The 21,592-nt window shown below is 32.8% G+C and overlaps 1 protein-coding gene and 1 non-coding gene across 9 annotated transcripts in view; both read right to left on the bottom strand.

Annotated features, from left to right (window-relative positions):
* numb (NUMB endocytic adaptor protein) overlaps positions 1–21,592 on the bottom strand; it is a 145,890-nt gene that overhangs the window by 38,163 nt on the left and 86,135 nt on the right. Inside the window, exon 1 of one of the 8 annotated variants that reach the window (XM_065353445.1) lies at positions 16,413–16,832. The exons of the other annotated variants lie outside the window; for them this stretch is intronic. The gene's annotated coding sequence lies outside the window, so the exon portion shown is untranslated. Of the gene's footprint in view, positions 1–16,412; positions 16,833–21,592 lie in introns of those variants that run through there. 8 annotated transcript variants of the gene reach the window in all.
* On the bottom strand, positions 10,961–11,034 carry TRNAN-GUU (transfer RNA asparagine (anticodon GUU)). The gene has a single exon. It is a non-coding gene; the product is annotated as a tRNA-Asn (tRNA).

Here is a 21,592-nt window from a genome sequence, read left to right on the forward strand (position 1 = left end):
AGAAAAATTCTCTCCACGAAACTGACCAACCATGTATGTACAATGGTCCACAATACACTTTCTCCCACACATGGTGAAAAATCTGCCAAAAAATCGATAGCAGGTATTTCGAAACCTCTGCTATAATTTAATTCAACCTTAAGGCTCTCGAGACATCTCGAAAACAAAAAAATTCTTCGAAATGGGCACACGTTTCACATACGAGTTAGGTAGACGTAAAAGTACGTAATTCAGTCCGTTTTTTTTTTTTACGTTTCTCAAACCATATTACCCAATTCAGCGCGACACAATCGAATGGAATTCCTTTGGGAACACCACGTTGCTGCTGGTCTGCTGATACATTCAGTTCATAAAGTACACGTATCGTAATCTAGTGAACGCCCTTCTCTCTCGTTGTATACATGTGTAATGTAGTCAAAGTTGGGATACCACATGACGATAGAATATGCAACACACACTGTATGAGTATAAATTACCAATATACGAGTACGAGTGCGTATATAAACTCGTATTCGTATATGCACACGATCAGAGAGTAGCAGAGAAGACCGTTATGGGTAAAATTTGCTTCTTCCAAGTCGTATACGTATAACTTGTAAACACGATTACCTTGAAAAATATACGTGAAAATTCGCGCCTCCGTGCCCGTGTCGATGTCGCAGTTCCTTCTATACACATTTACATTCTGGGTCTGGGAGCAGAAATACGTGCCCGCAATTACCACAGATAATGATAACATAATCGTTTCTATTTACAAATAAAAACTACGAAAATGGATACAATAAAATACGCCGCAGAAATTTAATAAAGATGGTGTTTCCTCGTGGAAATGAAATTCGATAATTAATGTTGTTTTTTTTTCGAATTAGGAGAGGTTGGATTTACGACTCTTGGCATGTTTTTCAACGGGTGTAGAAATATTGACAAAATGATAGCTTCGGGCAATGATGAGATTTTGTTTTTACCATAATTTGTTTCGAAACTACGTCTACGACCAAAAATTATCAAAATGGATGCGAGAAGTCTAACTTTAGGAAAGATGTACATTACGACTCGAATTTTCAAAGGACTCGAGGTTGAGGGGGAGTAAAAAATTCGGAGATTAGGGTCTTTGAGAAAAACTGGAAGATCAGGTGGGGGGGGGGGTGGAATGCTCTGAAAATTGTTAAACTTCGACCCAAATACTGAAGAATACATCACATCGAACTTCAAAAAAAATATTGAACTTACAAAGCCCGTTGAGGGGATTCAAGAATACCAAATTTTTTCAAATCAGCAGAAGTCAGCAATTTTTTCGACTGAAAATTGGAAATGAATAGTCTGGATTTTGCAAACAGAGGGCATATTTGGGATACACAGTGAGTTAGGAAAAAAAAGGAGAGAGAGGATAAAATATCTCAAAATATGAAATGGGAATTCTAAACCTCATTCTCGAGTCCATTCCAAGTCTTTCATGCCCCACATCAAAGTACTTATTCAAGTTCATAAATCAAAAATTGTCGAATCAGGTAAGTTTTTGTGATTTTCATAAATTTTCAGGGCACACAGCCTCCCATCCAATTTTTTTGAGACTGGTAGGACGGACTTGTAAAACTTGAAGACAATCTGTTCGCGATGTTTCAAAGATGACAGAGTAATTTCAAGAATTTCAAAAGTTCAAAGTTCAGCTCTTTTTGAGAGCGTTTTCAAAAGCTTGCTCCAAATTTTTTGCAATAAGCACAAGTCGACAATTTTTTCGACTGAAAATTGGAAATGTACAATCCAGATTATGCAGACAAAAGAGATATTTGGGATACAAGGTAAGTTTAGGGAGGGAGGTTTCAAAACCATATACAAATACACGTCACAAAATATTAAAATTTTATTACATCTTGATCAAAATTTTGAGGCTCTTAACCTCTCCCCCCCCATGGAATGGTTTTTTTGAATCCCATCACGAAAAGTTCATAGACAGTCGTGAACATCATAAAAATAATATGCAAGACTCGCACATTATTTCAAAAAAAAAAAAAAAAAAAAACAACAACTTTAGCAACCAAAAATTTTGAAAAAAGACCCAAAAAAGTGGCAAAACGTGAGCAAAAAATTGTAAAGCAAAAGAAATCACCCTCCCTCCTCTCCTCTCCCCACAAAAAAAAAAAAACAGAAAATCACAAATTCAAATAAATTTTTCAAACAGTTGCTGGAGGCTCTAAAACGACTTGAAATTCACCTGCAGTCGTCTTCAGAGAGTGCTGAAATTGGAGTGCAGAGTTCACTTTTCAACCCCATGTTTATGAAATTTTGTGACAATTTCAAGTTTCAGAAATCTACTGGAGGCTCCAGTAATTTTCAAAAAGTCGCTGGAGACTCTAAAACGACTTGAAATCCACCTGCAGTCGACTTCGTAGCGTATTGAAATAAGCTTGCAGAATAAATTTCGTCTTTCCAACTCCATTTTGATGAAATTTTGTGGGAATTTCAAGTTTCAAAAATCTGCTGGAGGCTCCAGAACTGCTCAAAACGGTCTGAAACAGTTTCCAATCGATTTGGCAGGTCGAAAATATGGTATATCCCAAATTTCAGCTTTCTAGGTCAATTTGGTCAGATTTTGATTTTTTTCCTCATTTTTGGCCTAAATTTGATTTTCAAAAATTCACCAAAAATCAAAAAAGGCACTTCAGCACTTGAAATTTTGTCAGATGGTAAACTTTTGCCTTTAAGAAAAAAGTTGTCCCGGAGGATCGGCAGGAAGGTGTAATAGTAGTCCGGAATATGACAATAGGAGTAATTGCAACCCCCCCGCCGATCATCCGGGACAACTTTTTTCTTAAAGGGGACATCCTAAGGAACATTTTAAAGCAAACTTGCCCCCCCCCCCCCAAAAATAGATCGAAAGATCATGCAAAAATTTATTACCAGTCAAAATTTCAAGTGCTGAAGTGCCTTTTTCGATTTTTGGTGAATTTTCGAAAATCCCATTTAGGCCAAAAATGAGGGGGAAAAATCAAAATTTCACCAAATTGACCAAGAAAGCTGAAATTTGGGATATACCCTATTTTCGATAAGCCAAATCGATTGAAAACGGTTTCAACCCATTTTGAGCAGTTCTGGAGCCTCCAGCAGATCTTTGAAACTCGAAATTCCCACAAAATTCCATTGAATTGGAGTTGTAAAGCTGAAATTTATTTTAAAAACTGATTTCAATACGCTACGAAGTACTCCAGGTGAATTTCAAGTCGTTTTGGAGCCCCCAGTGACTTTTTGGAAATTCCTGAAGCCTCTAGCAGATTTTCGAAACTCGAGATTTCCTCAAAGTTTCATCAAACTGAGATGGAAAGTCGAAATTCGTTCTGCAAACTAATTTTAATACGCTACGAAGTTGACTGCTCGCAGATTTCAAGTCGTTTTGGAGCCTCCAGCGACTTTTTGAAAGGTTGTGTGGTGTTTTTTTGGAAAATTGAAATTTCCTAAAAGTAGCTGGATGCTTCAAAACTATTTGATCAGCTTGCCAACTCCATTTGATAAATTAATGTTGCGGGAAATTCAAGTTTCAAAAATCTACTGGAGGCTCCAGTAATTTTCAAAAAAGTCGCTGGAGGCTATAAAATGACTTGAACCCACCTAAAGTCGTCTTCAAAGGGTGTTAAAATTGGAGTGTAGAGAAAATTTCAGCTTTCCATCTCCATTTGATGAAATTTTGTGAAAATTTAAAGTTTCAAAAATCTGCTGGAGGCTTTTGGAATTTTCAAAAAGTCGCTGGAGGATCCAAAATTGGTTTTTAGAATAAATTTTAGCTTTACAACTCCAATTTAATGGAATTTTGTGGGAATTTCGAGTTTCAAAAATCTGCTGGAGGCTCCAGAACTGCTCAAAACGGGTTGAAATCGTTTCCAATCGATTTGGCATGTCGAAAATAGGGTATACCCTAAATTTCAGCTTTCTTAGTCAATTTGGTAAAATTTTGATTTTTTCCCTCATTTTTGGTCTAAATTCGATTTTCAAAAATTCACTAAAAATCGAAAAACGCACTTTAGCACTTGAAATTTTGACAGGTGATAAATGTTTGCATGATCTTTTGATCTACCTTTTTTGGGGGGGGGGGCAAGTTTGCTTTAAAATGTTCCTTAGGATGTCCCCTTTAAGAAAAAAGTTGTCCCGGAGGATCGGGAGGGGGGGTGGCGGCGGCAATTACTCCTATTGTCATATGCCGGACTATAAATCCTTATGCGCGCCCCCGACTACCGAGACTTCAAATTTTAGTCAAAATCAAGGCTTTTTGTGAATTATTGACCAAAAAAATATATGTATTTTAGGGGATTTTTGGAGAAAACCCGAGATTTTAGGACATACATTTTTTTTGAGGGTGCGAGAGATGTTGAAAATGTTTAGCAATATTGCTAAAAAGCAATTATTGTTCTTGTCAAAAAGCAGCAATCTTTGAGCACTGTTGGCAAAAAAATGACTCATATTTTTTCGCAATTTTTTCCACAAACCAGACTTTTCCCCCTCATTTTCTAGGCAAAAAACGAGATAACCTTCAAACCAAGCAGCAAATCTCATCCGTGAAAACTTTATTAAAAACATCGTCACCAAAAAAAAAGTTCTATCGATTTTCCCACCACAAAAACGACGTCAAAAACCTCAAAGAAGGGAAAAACTCTGTCACGTGAACTTTCCCTCGCAACCGAACCGTACTATACGTAGGAAGTTTATCGATATAATTAGCAGACGTGTGTCTGACAACATTGCCTATTCCATGTACCTAGTAATCGGCCAATCATCGCCTTACAACGGCAATAATAAGGGCCTTTTCTTCTTTTAACATCGAGGACCAGCACGACCACGACCACGAGGTGCACGTGAGAACCTCGAAGAAAGCAATAAACATAGCAAGGGAGGAGGGTATCGTACATTGGAAAAAAAAATCATATCATACCCACTTATCTAATCGTGAGAGAATATTCGCGCATCGCGTCGGCTAAAAAACACAAACCGTCGTCATAGTCGTTTTAATTACTATGTAAATATACGTCACACACACACACACACACGCCACAGCCGCCGCTTATATACCACTCAAACGACCCTTTCTCATTCTCTGTCCCCTCACCTCGAATATCACTATCTACTCGTTAGTCGTTCGTAGGACATTATTGACAATTAACCGGAGCGGTTAATTTTCAAAGGTGTGCAATGCACCGTATACCGGTTTCCATTTCAAGTAGGTATGATAAATTTATATACGAGGAATCCTCGTCATCGTCGTCATAATCATCATCATCGTTGTGCGAAACACCATCACCATTGAATTTTTTACACGATAATACACGATGACTAATTCCGTCCACCCTCTTTCCCTTCCACCTTCCTACAAAGCATCTTTTTTTCATCGTCCGACTTATAATATGTTTCTGTCAGTAAATAATAATGGATATAGAGCAAAGTACGAGTACAATAACGAAAGTTGTTTAACGTTGGAAAAAAAAATTGAAACAATAAAGTCGAGTAAAAAAAAACGCACCTATTAGCGGACTTAATCAAGGTTATATGCTCGAACAAACGGTATTTTTGTCTTAATATAAAATTATTAAATACAGTAAAAAATTCAATTAATTAAAACACTAGGTATCTGCGCGTTGCATATTTTCGGTCGTTTCGGTATTTTTTTTTCTTAGTTAATACGGTTTTTTATTCTTTTAATGAATCGAGAAAACTTTGTATAGGTATAGTTTGCAGTTGAAAGGATAAAGAAAATTAATACCGGAGTTTTTTGCTTTGAAAAGAAGATTCGATCATTATTCCTACCTTACCCTCTTTTTTTTTAGGGCGAAATAAGAATCTTAATTTATTGATTTATGACTTTTATTTTTTTTAGCTGACGAAAAATTCACCTTGAGGAAAAAAAATCGAAGATTTGGCTCAAATTACATAATCCGCGAACGTTGCTTCGTTCATTTATTTCAATAATCTTACTGTTTTTCAACTTCTATAATCTCTTCGCATTGTATACAGATACACACTACCTTGACGATTACAGCCTGCTCTTGAAAACTTTTACAGAAAAACACATAGGCCTACAACGCAGCCTGTTAATTTTAACCCCTGAAATACGGTTTATTTTTAACCTTCGAATTGCGAAGGAAATTATAGGTACACCTTTTAATACACTCCCTGACATCAATCACTGCACTAATATGTATAGTACAACCTCCGTGAAATTAATTAAAATTCAACGTTTTTACTCAACATTACACACAACTTACATGAAAATATTAAACTAAAATTTGCCACAAAAAAAAAAAAAAAAAAAATTACCCACATAAATCTAGAGCAGGCTGTGTTTTGTATAGCACGCGATTAAAATTCACGCGAAAAATTACGTACTTATGTAATTTACTTTGTACGTATTGTACTAATTTTACTCGAAGGTATTCTTTTCTATACAGTTTGGTATTGTAAGACGATCATTATCAAGATACCTTTGTTGTGAAAAGTTTCAAAGCTGTGCTAAAAGAAGATCGGAGGAGAGTTGGCTAACAACTCTCGAGTTATAAGAACAGAATAGATACGAATTTTGATGACGAGAATTCCTCAAAAAGATAAGGCCAACTCACGTTTCGCAATTCATTTTCAATATACGAAAATGCTTGATAAAAGGCAACCTTCCATTTCAACTTTAAAACTTTCCAAGACAACCTCAAAATGAAGCAACTGAAGCGTCTTTTTGAAAAAAAAAAAAAAAATGTTTATAATCCAAATATTGACTAAATTTCTCCTACACCAATTCTTGAGAATTTCAACGAGAAAATAACCAAGGTCAATTATTTTGAAAACAAAAGTGATGACTTCTTTATTCTAATTTTAAACAGATACATATCAAAACTTTGGCCATTATTTCTCTTCAAAAATTAGCTAACTGGAGAAAAATTTTATAGCATTTTTGAACGTTGAAAAAAGGCCAACAACCAACATCCTCTGAATCAAATCTTCACCTTTCCCCCTCTCTCTAAAATCGAATTTTTCAAAATTTTCACAACCTACCTACTTTAATTATTTCCTCTTTTTATTTTATTTTTTCCAAAAATTTTGGAAGGATTTATACAATTCCAGAAAAGTATTCAAAGCTCGTATTCAATTTTTTCCAAAAAAAGAAAAAAAGTATTTTTTAGTAATTGAAAAAGATTGAAAAAGTAGTTAAAAAGGTGACAAAACGTGAGCAAAATATTGTAATATCGTATTTATACCTAAGGAAAAAACAGAACATTTACAAATTGAAATGTTCTGGTTTTCAACTTTGAAATTTCAACTATTTCGGAATTTCGTGATAAAAAGCGAGACTTTCGGGGCAATTTTTGGCAAAAAGTGGAATTCTGACAATTTTAACAAAAGAAGCGATTTTCAGCAATTTCTGAAAAAAAAGGGAAAGACTTGGACAATATTTAGAAAAAAAATAGACTTGTAGATGTGATTTTTTACGAAAAAAAAAAATTTTGAAAAGTTGGAACTTTTGAAAAATTTTAGCAAAAAACAAGACTTTGACAATTTTATTTGGAATTGACAAAAAAGTGATACTTTTTGACAATTTCTGTCAAAAAATCGAGATTTCGAAAATTTCTGACAAAAAACCCGAGACTTTTCAAGAGTTTTTGGACAAAAGTGAGACTTATTGATGGGATTTTTTGCAAAAAAAAAAAAAAAATACAACTACTGTTGAAAAGTGAAAATTTCCAAAAATTTTTGGCAAAAAGCAAGACTTCGAAAATTTTTAGCAAAAAAGCAAGACTTTTGATCATTTTTTGGGGAAAACATGAAAATCTTGCGCTAAAAAGCGAGGATTTTTAATATCAAAAATCAAAAATTTGACAATGTTAACAAACAAGGATAATTTTTGGGAATAAGTACTTATTGTTGGCGAATAAATTGAACTTTTTCATCAGTAAAAAAAAGCGACAGTTTTAGGTAATTTTTGAAGATTTCAGACTTTCAATCGATCAAAAGCTACAATTTTTGACAAGTTTTTACAAAAAGCAGATTTGTGGACAATTTTGAGAATTTCTTGCTGAACAAAAAATACCTAATTTTCAACAATTTTAGCTAATAAACCGAGATTCTCCAATCTCTAAAAAGCAAGAACTTTTTTTTTTTTTTTTTGGTTGTTTATAATTACTAGATTATTTTCTGTTAAAAAGCCAGAATTTTCACATACAAAAAAAATATAAATGTACAGCATTTCTGAATTTTTTTGCAACAAACGACAATCATTATAGCAATTTGTTAAAAAAAAAAACAAGAATTTGGGTCAGGTGCTGACTTCTTTATTCTAATTTTAAACTCACCTTTCCCCCTCACTTTAAAATCAAAATTTTTCAAAAATTTTGGAAGAATTCATATACAACCCCAGAAAAGTATTCAAAGCTAAAATTCAATTTATTTCAAATTTTGTGATGAAAAGCGAGATTTTCGGGGCAAGTTTTGGCGAAAAAGTCAATTTTTTGGGAAAAAGTGGAATTTTGACAATTTCAACAATTTTCAGAAATTTCTGAAAAAAAGGGGGAGACTTGGATAACATTTTAGAAAAAAATTAAACTTGTAGATGTGATTTTTTGCAAAAAAAAAAAATATTATTTTTAGCAATACTGTTGAAAAGTGGGATCTTTTGAATACGTTTAGTAAAAAGCAAGACTTTGACAATAAAAGCACCACTTTTCAAGTTTGGAATTATTGGCAAAAAAGTGATACTTTTCGACAATTTTTGGCGAAAAATCGAGACTTTCGAACAGTTTTCGGAAAAAAGTGAGACATGTTGATGGGATATTTTGCAAAAAAAAAAAACTATTAATTTTTAGCAATTACTGTTGAAAAGTGGAAATTTTCGAAAATTTTTGGCAAGAAGCATAACCTTGACAATTTTAGCAATAAGCAGCACTTTTTGAACTTGTAATTATTGTCGAAAAAAGTGATACTTTATGACAATTTCTGGCAGAAAAGCAAGGCATTTGATCATTTTTGGGAAAAACATAAAAATCTTGCGCTAAAAAGCCTGCCAGAATTTTAAATAACGAAAAGCAAAAATTTGACAATAATTTCAACAAACAAGGACAATTTTTGGGAATTATTGGCGAATAAATTGAACTTTTTTCTCGTTTAAAAAAAACGACACTTTTAGGTGATTTTATGTTGAAAAAGCAACGACTTTCAATCGCTAGCAAAAGCTACAATTTTTGACAAGTTTTTACAAAAAGCAGATTCGATGACAATTTTTGGAATTTCCTGCTCAACAAAAAAATAATTTCCAACAATTTTAGCTAAAAAAAATCGAGATTTTACAATCCCTAAAAAGCTAGCATTTTTGTTGAAAAGCCAGACGACTTTCGACAAATTAAAAAAATACAGCATTTCTGAATTTTTTTGCAACAAATGACAATCATTAACAATTTGATGAAAAAAAAACAACAAGAATTTGGGTCAGTTTATGAAAAAGGAAAAAGACGAACAGGAGAGGGGGAGGGGGGAATTTCTTCAAAAGAAGATTGTTTGCAAAAATTCTAACCCTTACTCGAATTGATTTTTTTTTTCAAATTTTGGGACTTTCTCAACTCCAATTCAAAGAGCTAAAATTTTCAGAGATTTTTTTTCCCTCTCGGTTAAAAACGACTAAATTTGGGAGAGGGAGGAAAGCTCAGCTGAATAAATGGCAAAAAAAATTTTCACACGAGTAAAAATTCAATTATTATCGATTCCAAATTACAAAAATTGTGGTTTGCTAGTTTGCTACTATAGGTTGTAGTTTATAGCTGTACTATGTACTTACTTACACTAGCACCATCGGATCAAAAACTGGTTTTCAGGTTGAAAATTTTAAATTGTGATATATCGTTCAATTTTCGCAAATAATAATAAACATGTAAACGGTACATACTTTTTCACTTTTTCTCATCGTAAAATATTTTGTTTTAAATTCATTACTCACCTGAAACAAAGAAACAAAATTCATTCGTTAATTGATTGCTTATTTTATAATGGAATTACAAAAATAATACCTACTAGGTTTATTCTAGGACTATTCGAGAGACAATAAAATGGATAATATCGTAACATAAGAATTTTATGCAATAATATGTACGTGTTCAATTAATTCTCGCTATTTCAACGTTCAGAAAATGAGAAATTGATTGTTCAATTTTGATTTTTTTAAAAAATTACAATTTATAATTTTGAAAAAAAATACTATTGGGCAAAAAAAGTACTTTTTCTGACCAGGAGGACCTGTTAGACACCCTGTTTCATCAATTATACGGAATAGCAATATTCAGGTTGTCTAAAAAAAATACCATTTTGTATTTTCCTCTTTCACAAAAAAAAAAATTGAAGATAAATTGAAAATCAATTTTTACTTGAAAGAAAAAAAATAAGCCATATCAATAAATATTACATACAATGTTTGAGACGATCCTCGAACTCCGTAAAAAATAAATTTTTAAAATCTAAATATAACCGCAGGCAAGTGATAAGAAACTGAAAATTTTCGAGGTCAACACACGAAATGGGTCTGATACGTTGTAATCAATACATTTATTTTACAAAATAACTTTGTCAACAGTCAGCATTGACCAAAGACTAAACTTCCGACCTCATCGTTGAAAAAAAAAAAGAATTTATTACAAATTTTTTTGGTCATTTTTCCATTACAAACGCATCGTCTTCTGCGCACATCGAACTTCTTACAACTTCAGACCCCTACCCACCTCCCCACTGCAAATCTTCATTGCGCAAATGGTCAAACTTGTCTGGTTTCTGTACGTATGCTACGAGTACGAATATTCCATGTTATACTACGAGGAAACTTATTTTTATTTTTAAAAAATCGAATAAATTTTATAACTGACTCGGGTCAACTCTATTCCGCATGAAAAAAAATGCTGAACAAAATGGTGCCCTCAGAAATTCACTGGGGTGAAAATCCGAGAACAAAATTCTACGCCCCCGGGTGGGCTCGAACCACCAACCTTTCGGTTAACAGCCGAACGCGCTAGCCGATTGCGCCACGGAGGCTCGTACCGAAAGTGCCCGAACCATCGTACATAGCAACACAGCGATGACGACGACGACGAGTTTCGAGCACGTTGCATATCAAACACAACGAAAACACTCCACTCCTCACGCCCTGCCTTGCCTCCTGTTGCCCAGCTGCATGTAGAAGTATAGACAGTTTAGACGTACAATATTGTATCGTACACACAGTTTCACCTTTATGAATTTCGTTCGCGTAATATATTTTCATTTAGCTCACTCTGTCTTGTTCTGTTCTAACACAACATTGGATAATTTCTAAAATAAAACACAATAGGCCCAGGCTAGGCTCGAGTATCAAGTATACTAACTGATGTGTTTCAATGGCGATTACTCGACGTAGGTAATTACGAAACTTTGTCAACTGTACGAGTACGATACATTACGTTATGGTACTTATTTGGTGGCTCGATAAACTATACTACCAACTGTTTCCAATAAATCACGTTTCCATTACCATTCTACAGTACGTCTACGTACAAATAGTTGGGCACCTAATACCTATATGTATATCTACATTTATAACTTGAGTGGTTTACTTTCGCTCGTTTCTCTCTTGTTCCTATTCCTTTCCTACCAGATGTACGTAAAGTTATATTCTGATAAAATGTTACCTCGATTAACTCTCTGGTAATAGCATTCAACGTTCCATTTGTTTGTAGTTTGTGTACACTGTACATCAACATGAATAAATGTACCTACTTAATAATACGAGTAGCCTACGAAAGAACGAAAAGGTAGGCTGCTATGAATAATATGCCATCATTTTACTCTAGAATTTGTAGTTATAAGTAGGCTAGATAAGTGCCAGGTGGTAAAGTAAGGAGGTATTTTAGGGGTGATTTGGTTTCGTGTCATCGTAATTCATCAATTGGTAGAAAGAACCCGCTGGTTGGAAGAAACGAATCTGGTTGCCTACATACAGGGTGCCCCAATCATTTGACATCTCAAGGGGAAAAACTGTCTAATAAAATTGAGATTTCCAAGTTGTACCAATACCAGAAATTATTGACGCTGAGCTTCGAGATATCCACAAACTTGAAACAAAATTTGATGATGTGGCCAGAAGTCTCTTACTTTAGCTCGTACTGGAGAAAATAATACCATCTAGAATCATCAAAATGACTTTGATTCGTTGCATAGAAATATTGCAAAAAAAAATATTAAAAAACAGGAGCGTTTTTAAAATTTTGAATTACCAAAGGTGAACATACCAGAATTGAATGCAGACAACAAACACAGGTTGAATTTCTGAAACGTTTGCATCAAAATTATTCATAGCAACCGCCAACTTATTTGCACATAATATTTCAAAAACGAAGATCTCCCACCCAAAACATCTTTCATTGGCTTTTTGTTTTTTTCTCTCTCAGGACGTGTACTAAATTAACCAAAAAATCTCGAAAAAGTAACCAAATACTTGGTAGGTAACCAACAAAAATGACAAAAAGCAAGTAAAATATTTTAGTGCAGAAAAAATTACCGAAAAAACCAGACCTTTTCCTCTTTAATTAAAATCAAAAAATCAAACTGAAAAGAAACTTATACAATTTTAGCCAATAAGCACAGGCATCGTAGCCAAATTTTTCTAAAAAAAAGTGACTTTAGTGACTTTTATCAGTGAAAAAAGTGACCAAAAAAGTGACCAATTTTTTTTTAATTCCAGCGTTTAGGAGAGCAAAAAATCGAAAAACAAAAGCAAAAAAAACCTTCAATATCTCACCTAAAAACTATTACTTTATTCTCACGCCTGGCCCCACCGGAAAATCCGTTTTAAAAACAGGTCTAATCGAGGGCGAAAGCTCAGTTTATTTTCTGGCTTTAGAACTTGATTTTTAAAAAAAAATAAATTTCCATCTTTATTTTGAAAAAGAAAAGAAAACAAGCCCGAGCGAAGCGAGGGCAAAAACTTTCGAAAATTGATGTGTTGAAAAGTAAAAATTTGTGTTTTTAAAATTCTGAAAATTGTTCAATAAAGGAAATTCACATAATATCCTTTGAAAATGAATGTAAATAAGATAATTTGGATAAAAAACGAAAAAAAAATTCAAAAAAGTGACTTTTTGATGAAAAAAGTGTCCAAGTGACTATAAAAGTGACCCGCTACAATGCCTGAATAAGCAGGATTTTTTGGCAAGTGTGCAAAAAGTAATGCTTATTTTTTCTCAAATTTTTCCAAAAAAAACTTGATTTCACAACTTTATGATTTAAAAAATCAAGATTTTTTGGCAATGAGGCAAAAAGTGAGAATTTTGCAATTTCTGGCAAAAAAAAAACAAAACTTCTGATGATTTCTCAGCAAAAAAAAAGGTCTTTTTAGCAATCTCAGGTAAAAAAAAGACACATGAGTGTGACTTTGGAATTTTTTCTGTCACTTTTTAGCAATTCTTGTTAAAAAATGATACTTCTCTGGCAATTTAGGCGAAAAGCAAGCTTTTTTGCTACTTTTGGCAGGAAATAAGACTTAAGTAACAATTTTAGCAAAAGACAAGGGACTTCTTCATCATTTTTTTGCAATTTTTGTCGAAAGAGGTCGATTATTTTGCAATTTTTTTGGTAAAAAACAAAACTTTGGCGTACTTAATTTTTTGCAAAAAAGTTCAACTTTTTTGGGGGGGAGGTGTGATTTTCATTTCGTTGCTTTATTAGGAAAAGGTCGTAACTACAATTTTTATAAAAAATGAGATAGTGGTATCATTGGAAAGAGAATTTTGTCCTCTACATGATGCAACACTTGAAATTGAATTTTGATGTTTTTTGTTCTCGTAATAGCCGAAAACAAATGGTTTTAAATATACGTTTTCAAAACCGTTACAATGAAAAGGTTCTAAATGATATTGTTTCTCAGATTGAACCTATTTCTTTCGATTTTTGTAATTTGTTGGTAAGAAAAGTCATTATAAACACATAATTTCACGTAATTTCACTGATAAATTGCAGAAAATCAACCTCATCACCTTAAGGATATCGTTCCTGTGTATTTCTTATGGGCTTTTGATGAAAAAAGCTTGACTTAAGGTGAAAGTTCCTTTGTTGAATTTTACTTTTTTCAGTTCAGAGTTCCTCAAATAAAAAAATGAAAAATCAGTGCTACCAGGATGTTTATTTTGAAAATTAGCAGGAAAATGATTGCAATAACCAAATGTTCTCTTACCTTATCTAAAACTATCAAGTGTACTTGATAGAATGCTCTTTAAAAATTAAAATGCATTTTCTGAGAAATCAACTTTCATGTAGTTACGACCTTTTCCTAATAAAGCAACGATTTGGTTATTTTGCTATAAACATGCGAGATGTTTTGTAAATTTTTTGCAAATATCTAGACTTTTACAATTTTGGTTAAAGATACTTTTTTTTTTTTTTTTTAGCAATTTTTCACATTTTTCAACAAAAAATTCAATTTTTAAAGGGAAACAACAATTTTTTAAAAATTTTAGGAAGAAACGAGTTTTTTTTGGAAATTTTGAAAAAGGTAGGATTGGTTATTTTTGTATTTCAGCATTTTTGGCATAAAGCGAGATTTTTTTGGGATTTCTTCCCAAATTAGGGCCAAAATTTTGAAAAAATTATCCAAAATTAGTAACTGAGTACAAGCCCTGATTCATAATGCTGATATAATTGTCAAATTTTTCATCACAAGCTGGAATTTCAGGTAACTCCTGAAAATTTAGAAACGTGTTCAATTTTACACAGTTGAATATTGAATCCTATGTATTAATTTTATCAACTTCAATGGTGCAAGGGTCAAGGACAACACGGAAAAGCAAAGGTTAACAGGACAGGACTTTCAGCAGGGAAATTTTCAAGATTTTCAACGGGGGGGGGGGGGAGAGAAAGAGAGACAAGAAGGGCCAAATCTGAATTCATTCAAATCGGAAATTTTGGCTCAAAATTTTTATACTCTCGAAGGAGCTGGGGAAATTTTTCAAAAATCAGTGAAAGGAGAAAAAATTAAAATAGGTATAATAAATACCAAAGTTACCTACATACCTACCTACATTTTAAAAAAAAAAACAGAAATGTTCAAAAATTTAGGCAAAACTGCGAAACTTTTAGTCAAAAATAGACTTTTTATGCAATTTTGAAAAAAGTAAACATCCTGCCAATTTTAACAAAAATCCAGAACGTTTCAGTAAAAAAGGTCTATTTTTGCAATTTAAATCTTCAGCGATTTCAACAAAGCAGTATAGAAATGTTTTTGGTTGCTATAGTAGCTTTTTTCGATAAAGAAAGGATTTTTTACAATTTTGGTAACGAGAGGCGAATTTTTGTAAATTTTCGATCAAAAAGAAGACTGTAAGGCAATTTTGGCAACCAAAAAACTGGACAAAAGAAAGGGAAACAGGACTATAAAATCGGGTACTTTGATTAGATTTTTTTGAAAATACGTACCTATCAAAATCTGTACAAAAATGGGCAACAAATCAGCTTCATTTCATACGATTTGTCTGAAATATCAGTTTTGTTTGGTGAATCTTTACTTACACCTCAACCCCCCCCCCACCCACAATTAAACAATTCAAAAATGTACCTACAATTTTTTCAGCAAAAAAAACTTCAAAGTCACTCGTTACTTTTTTGTGATTGTGAATTATCTCCTCCGATCACAGGTGCAATTACTTCCATACATACAACATTTTTCATTTTTCTTGACCAGGTTCATCAACAGATGAAATAACATTAACCCTGTCATCTGGACATTTCGATCCAAAAAAATCTCAACGATGGGGACTTTTTTGAAATTTGTGGAATATTTCCCTGAACAACATATTAGAAATCCCCACCTATAGATGGTGAGCGTTACTTTGGAGCAGGGTAGGAGGGAGGGGGGGGGGGGCGAGACTCCAAAATCGATTTTTCGAATTTTCTTCTGAAAACACAAACAACCTATAATATTCAATTTTTACTCGTACAGTTTGAATTAAAATTTTGACAATTCCCCCTCTTCTAACTTCTTCTCCTCCGTCTAATAACATATTTAATACACGAATCAAAAAATTTCCACAAAATTTCACCACTATAAATTGATCGAATTCCACGTAAAAAGTCTCTGCAATATCGTACGAACAAAATGTAGACCACGACGATGAGGCCAAATAAAATACATATGTACTATATAATTTTATACGTAAATAAGGCAGAGGCATTCGTATAGGCAAGTACAACGAAAACCATTTCACGCGAGGATCCATTTTCCATATTTTCCTCGATCATGGCGAAATGTTTGTTTACTCGCATAATACCACAACTACCTTGGATTTCTTTTTATCTCATCCTTACACGCATATACCTACTACCTAGTAGGTAGCTAGGTACCTACGATATCGAAAAAGAAAATATATAATATTGAATATGGTTACCTCGGAACCTCGAACGAACACAATAATAATAATAATATACGAATATAGGTATACTGCTTGACATAAAACACTCTTCTCATTTGAATTTTCATCTCAGCATCTTTCATATGTATCTTCATAGACTCGTATATCTATATACCGGCACGTGGAAGGGAAAAAAAAGCACACCACGAAATATCAAACAAAGCTGTCTTCTTTTTTACACTACACCAATAGGTAGATGTATAGGAAGGTGAAGGTACTGCTGAACATACAATGTATGTAAATGCTCGCACTGCTCAGCAAAGCCACGAATATTGTTATTTCAAACTTATGTAGTATGGTTCGTATTTATTTATATTATGTATTATTGAAACAACAGCACGAAACACGATACACATTTATACGAAAACTCTCAATATCTCGGAATGTAAATAAATAGGTATACACACGAAAAAATTCAACTCGACTACGAACAACACAACACCATACTGAAGGTACGAGTATTATGACATTATGTATCTGCTATCTACACAGCAGTTGTAGGTATATTATAGGTATACACTTATGTATAGGTAGGTACACCTCACCTCTAAACATAACACAAACAGATACCAAGGTATGGGTTTTAGAAAAAATTCGTCACGTGTGACAGCTCACACACACACACACAGATAACCATACGACGTCTAGGAGGACTATATACGACCATATTATGAATTCGGGTAATTTCATAATTATATTTGCGAAAAAAAAAAGGTACCTAACCAGTAGTTAGTATTTTGACTCGTCGCAGGTACCTACAACTATCGAACTACATACATAGTATAAAGTAATTAGCAATTCATTTCGTTTCGAAACAGCAGGTAGTGCTATAATATAGTTACACTACCGAATGCCATGTGATTTATCATCCGTGAACTATATTACGAATAAGTACACCAATGTAGGTACTCTATTTTCATAGAGGGAAAAGCAGAAGAAATTATGTCGTAAAAATATATACGTACGTATTATGTATATGTACCATCAGAGAGACCAACATGCGTGATATAATCGTACAACTCATAAACGTAGTATACGTACCTAAAACCCACTATTTAGAAGCACACGATGTACTGGCTGCATACATTATCATTCAAGAAGTACCTATCATGATTATATTATTTGGGTGTTGCTTATACCTGAACTTTTGTACATGCAGCTCATTCACGACCGTTATCAAATATACTTTTTTTTCTAATCGCCGCAGCCATAAAAGCATAGCAGAGCATAGAGTTATTTTATAATATGTATTAGATGATTCCACAATTCCACATCCACACAGATAATCTTCTATCCACAATGAGGAAAGTAATAAACACACGTCATAGTTGCAAAAACAACGTTTCAACTAAGTAGTTACCTACTCATTTCATTTCAGTCGCACACTTACACTTACAGTCTGTTCTTCGTCAATGAAGTAATAAAAATGTATCCTCGTCATTACACAGAGAACGAATAACCACAGATGTAATTATCTAGTTTGCGAGAAATGTGTAATTGCTGCTCTTTGCTCTTTCAAGTGCATGTACGAGTGAATCGGAATAATAATCGTACTCGTAATTTCAGCACTCGAATAAATCCGAGCAGATTTGTTCGTTTGATTTCTGTGTAATCAACGTTGAAAGCATTAAATCAGTTCACTTTTAACGAGATGGTTGAATTTGATGATTTATTTGTTTAAATCATCGATGATTACGTATTTTCAACTCGCCTATATTGGATGGTTTTACCTGAAATAATTTCAAAAACAATCGCCAGTCAATTATGAAGCTTGGGTTTCCAAAAAGGGTACATACCAAACAGAACAATATGCAATAGCAGGGCATTTCTTCAAATATTTCAATGACCGGGGGGGGGGGGGTTGTAGAATAAAAATTTACGTTAGATAGCCAACACAACTTGTTTACATTTCTGATAAGAACTAAGAAAAATTGAAAAAAACTCGAATTTTTTTAGGAAGAAGGAAATGTACACAAAATATAAAAATTTGATTGAAAAAAGAACAGAACTGTTTTGCAAATTTTTCTATTATAAGAAATGATTTTTACAGAAAAATTGTGTTGAAATTTGACAAAAAAGGCCACAATTCATTTTAGCAATTCTGCTCATAAAGCAAAACATTTTGGGCAAAAAAGCATGACTTTTCGTGTGAAACGGGGGACTTTTAGTAATGTTATAGCGTTGAAAAAACATTTCCGTAAAAAAAGTTTTTTTTTTGCAATTTTGACAAAAAAACACGACTTTTTGGCAATTTTGAGCAAAAAAAAAATACTTTGAGCAATGAATTGTTTTGTCATCTTTGGAAAAGGAGAGGGAAATGATCTAGGTCAATCATGGACAATATTTTTCGGGTCAAAATTTTTCTATACCCAAAAAATATATAAAAATCCCCCCAAAAAATTGAACATACATACCTAGTTTAAAATAAATGAGGCAAGGAGGGATCCTTTTCTCAATTTGAAAAAAAAGTAGGTAAGATTTTTCACAGTTTTGGTTTTCAAGCATGACTTTCAGTAGAAGTTTTTCAAATATTTCGAAATTGTGGAGGGGAAGAGGGGAGGTCAAAATTCACCCCGAGTCAAATCTCTTCTATTTATCAAAATTCTAAACGAAAAAAAAATCTAAAAATTTTTTGAAAAAATAAAAAAAGTTGTACTATTTTGCAATTTTGGAAAAAAAAATCAAAATCCGGACAGTTTGGCAAAAAAGTGTCATTTTTTAGCAATTTTGACAAAAAACCAAGACTTTTGAAAATTTTGCCAAGAAAAAAGTTTTATTTTTTTCATTTTTTACTAAAATTCCAGATTTTTTTTGGTCAATTTAGGCGAAAAGGCAGAATATTTGACGACAAAAGTACGACTTTTCGACAATTTCAAAAAAAAAATTGTATTAAATTTTGACAATTTTGCCAAAGTGCAGAATTTTTTGTCAATTTTGACAAAAAAAGACTTTTTAGCGATTTTGAAAAAAAACAACCAATTTTGCATTTTTGATGACAACGACTTTTTGGCAATTTTTGTGAAAAACAGAACTTTTTTCTGTGATTTTGACCTGATTTTTTGGCAATTCTGACAAATAAGCACGAGTTCTTGGCAATTTTGGCAAAAAAAATCACAGCTGGATTTCAGGCGAGCAAGCAGAATATTTGACGAAAAAGGTACAACTTTTCGCCAACTTCAAAAAAAAATAAAAAAATTGTATCAAATTTTGGCAATTTTGCCAAAGTGCAGAATTTTTGGTCAATTTTGACAAAAAAAGACTTTTTAGCGATTTTGAAAAAAAAAACAATTTTGCATTTTTGATGACAACGACTTTTTGGCAATTATTGTGAAAAAACAGAACTTTTTTCTGTGATTTTGACCTGATTTTTTGACGATTCTGACAAATAAGCACGACTTCTTCGCAATTTGGGAAAAAAACCACAGTTGGATTTCAAGCTGGGAATTGCAGTATCAATAACTAATTATTTCAGTTGTTTTCTTTTGTTTGGTTGGGAGGATGATCGGGGGGGGGGGGGGAGGTTCAGTTCAATATTTATTCACAATAACATTTTAGGAGTCAAAATTTCTCCCAAAATGTTGAAATATCAGAATAAAATGATAAATTTGAAGCTTATTTTGGCAAAAAAAAAAGAACTTCTGGTAATTTCGACTCATTGAACAGGAATTTGAGTACATAAATAAGTTATTTTTTCATGTGTTTCAAACGAATGAGAGGGGGGGGGGGGGAGGTGAATGGAAATCTGGTGAAAATTTATTCAAGTCGAAACTATTCTAGTTATCAAAATTCTGAAAGAAAAAAGACAGTTAAAAATTTCAAAGTAGTGAAAAATAGAGAAAAGCACGACTATTTCGGCAGTTTTGTCAAAAAATTGGCAAAGTTCGAAAAAAAAATACATTTTTTTTGATATTTTGAAAATTTTTGGACAAAAAGCAAGATGTAGAATCAAATTCTGCTATTTTCGCAAAAATCCAGGTTTTTGGCAATTTTTTTGAAAAATTAGAACACTTTGGCAAGAAGATACTTCTCGACAAAAAACCAAGATATTTTGAAAATTCAGCTCAAAAACCAAGATTTTCTTTCAATTTTTGCCAAAATCTAAAATTAGCTGTCAATTCTGCCAAAAAATGCAAGATTTTGTACCAAATTTTAACAAAAAAGTACAACTTTCTTGAAATTTATGCAAAACTGCAGCATTTTTTGAATTTTTTTGAAATAGCTGAATATTTTGGCAAAAAAAGCAAAACTTTAGAAAAATGGTCAAAATTTATAGATTTTTTTTAAATTTTATTTCTGGAAATTTTGGTTGAAAAAGCAAGACTTTTAGGTAATTTTGACAAGAAGTTAAAATAAAAATTTTCAGCAATTTTGGTGAAAAAAAATGATACAAAAAAAGTAATGAAAACTGGAGAAAGCAGGATTATAACACTTTTCAATTCCCCTGGCAAATTAGAATTTTCGTGTTAAATTTGAAATAAATACAAGAAAAACTCCAAAATTTTACATCCCCTGGGCTGAAATTTGGAAAAGCAGTCAATTTTTTTCAATATTACTGAAAGTATTTTTCCCGATGTTTTCTCGTCATATTTTGCCATTTTCTTGAAAAAAATTAATTCCAAAAATATCTTTTGGACTACTCGTATTAAATGGAAGCCTTGAAGCACTAAAAAAAATTCAAAATAAATGATTTCAAGACGTGGTATCTCTACCAAATCATTCAATTTATGTACCCAATTTAAGGCATTTCCCACTTTCAGGTACTTGGCAATACTTTTCTAAAAAATTATCATTGAAAATATCCATAATTAATTAATTATAATCATTTCTGCAACTTGGACTGTAAATTTTCTAGCACCCTCGACTCCACAAATGGTCAAAAGAAACCCAACAAAGCAACTCATCTTGTACTTTCGAACGAAAAAACGACTTAAATTCAAAAACACAAGCCCACATATATGATCCCCTTATATACATAATAAGCTAGATTATCAAACCGATCGTCTCTTCAAGATGCAGTTAATCAACTTCACGAACCCTAAAGACCCTATAACCACAAAAATATTACAAGGCAACGTAGCTTGTATACGAGTATACTTTACGTAACAATCTCTCGGCTGCAGCATGAAATATGTAAATGACCCAATAAATCATCGTTT

Source organism: Planococcus citri, chromosome 2, assembly GCF_950023065.1.
Source record: "Planococcus citri chromosome 2, ihPlaCitr1.1, whole genome shotgun sequence".
In the NCBI taxonomy this organism is placed as follows: domain Eukaryota; kingdom Metazoa; phylum Arthropoda; class Insecta; order Hemiptera; family Pseudococcidae; genus Planococcus; species Planococcus citri.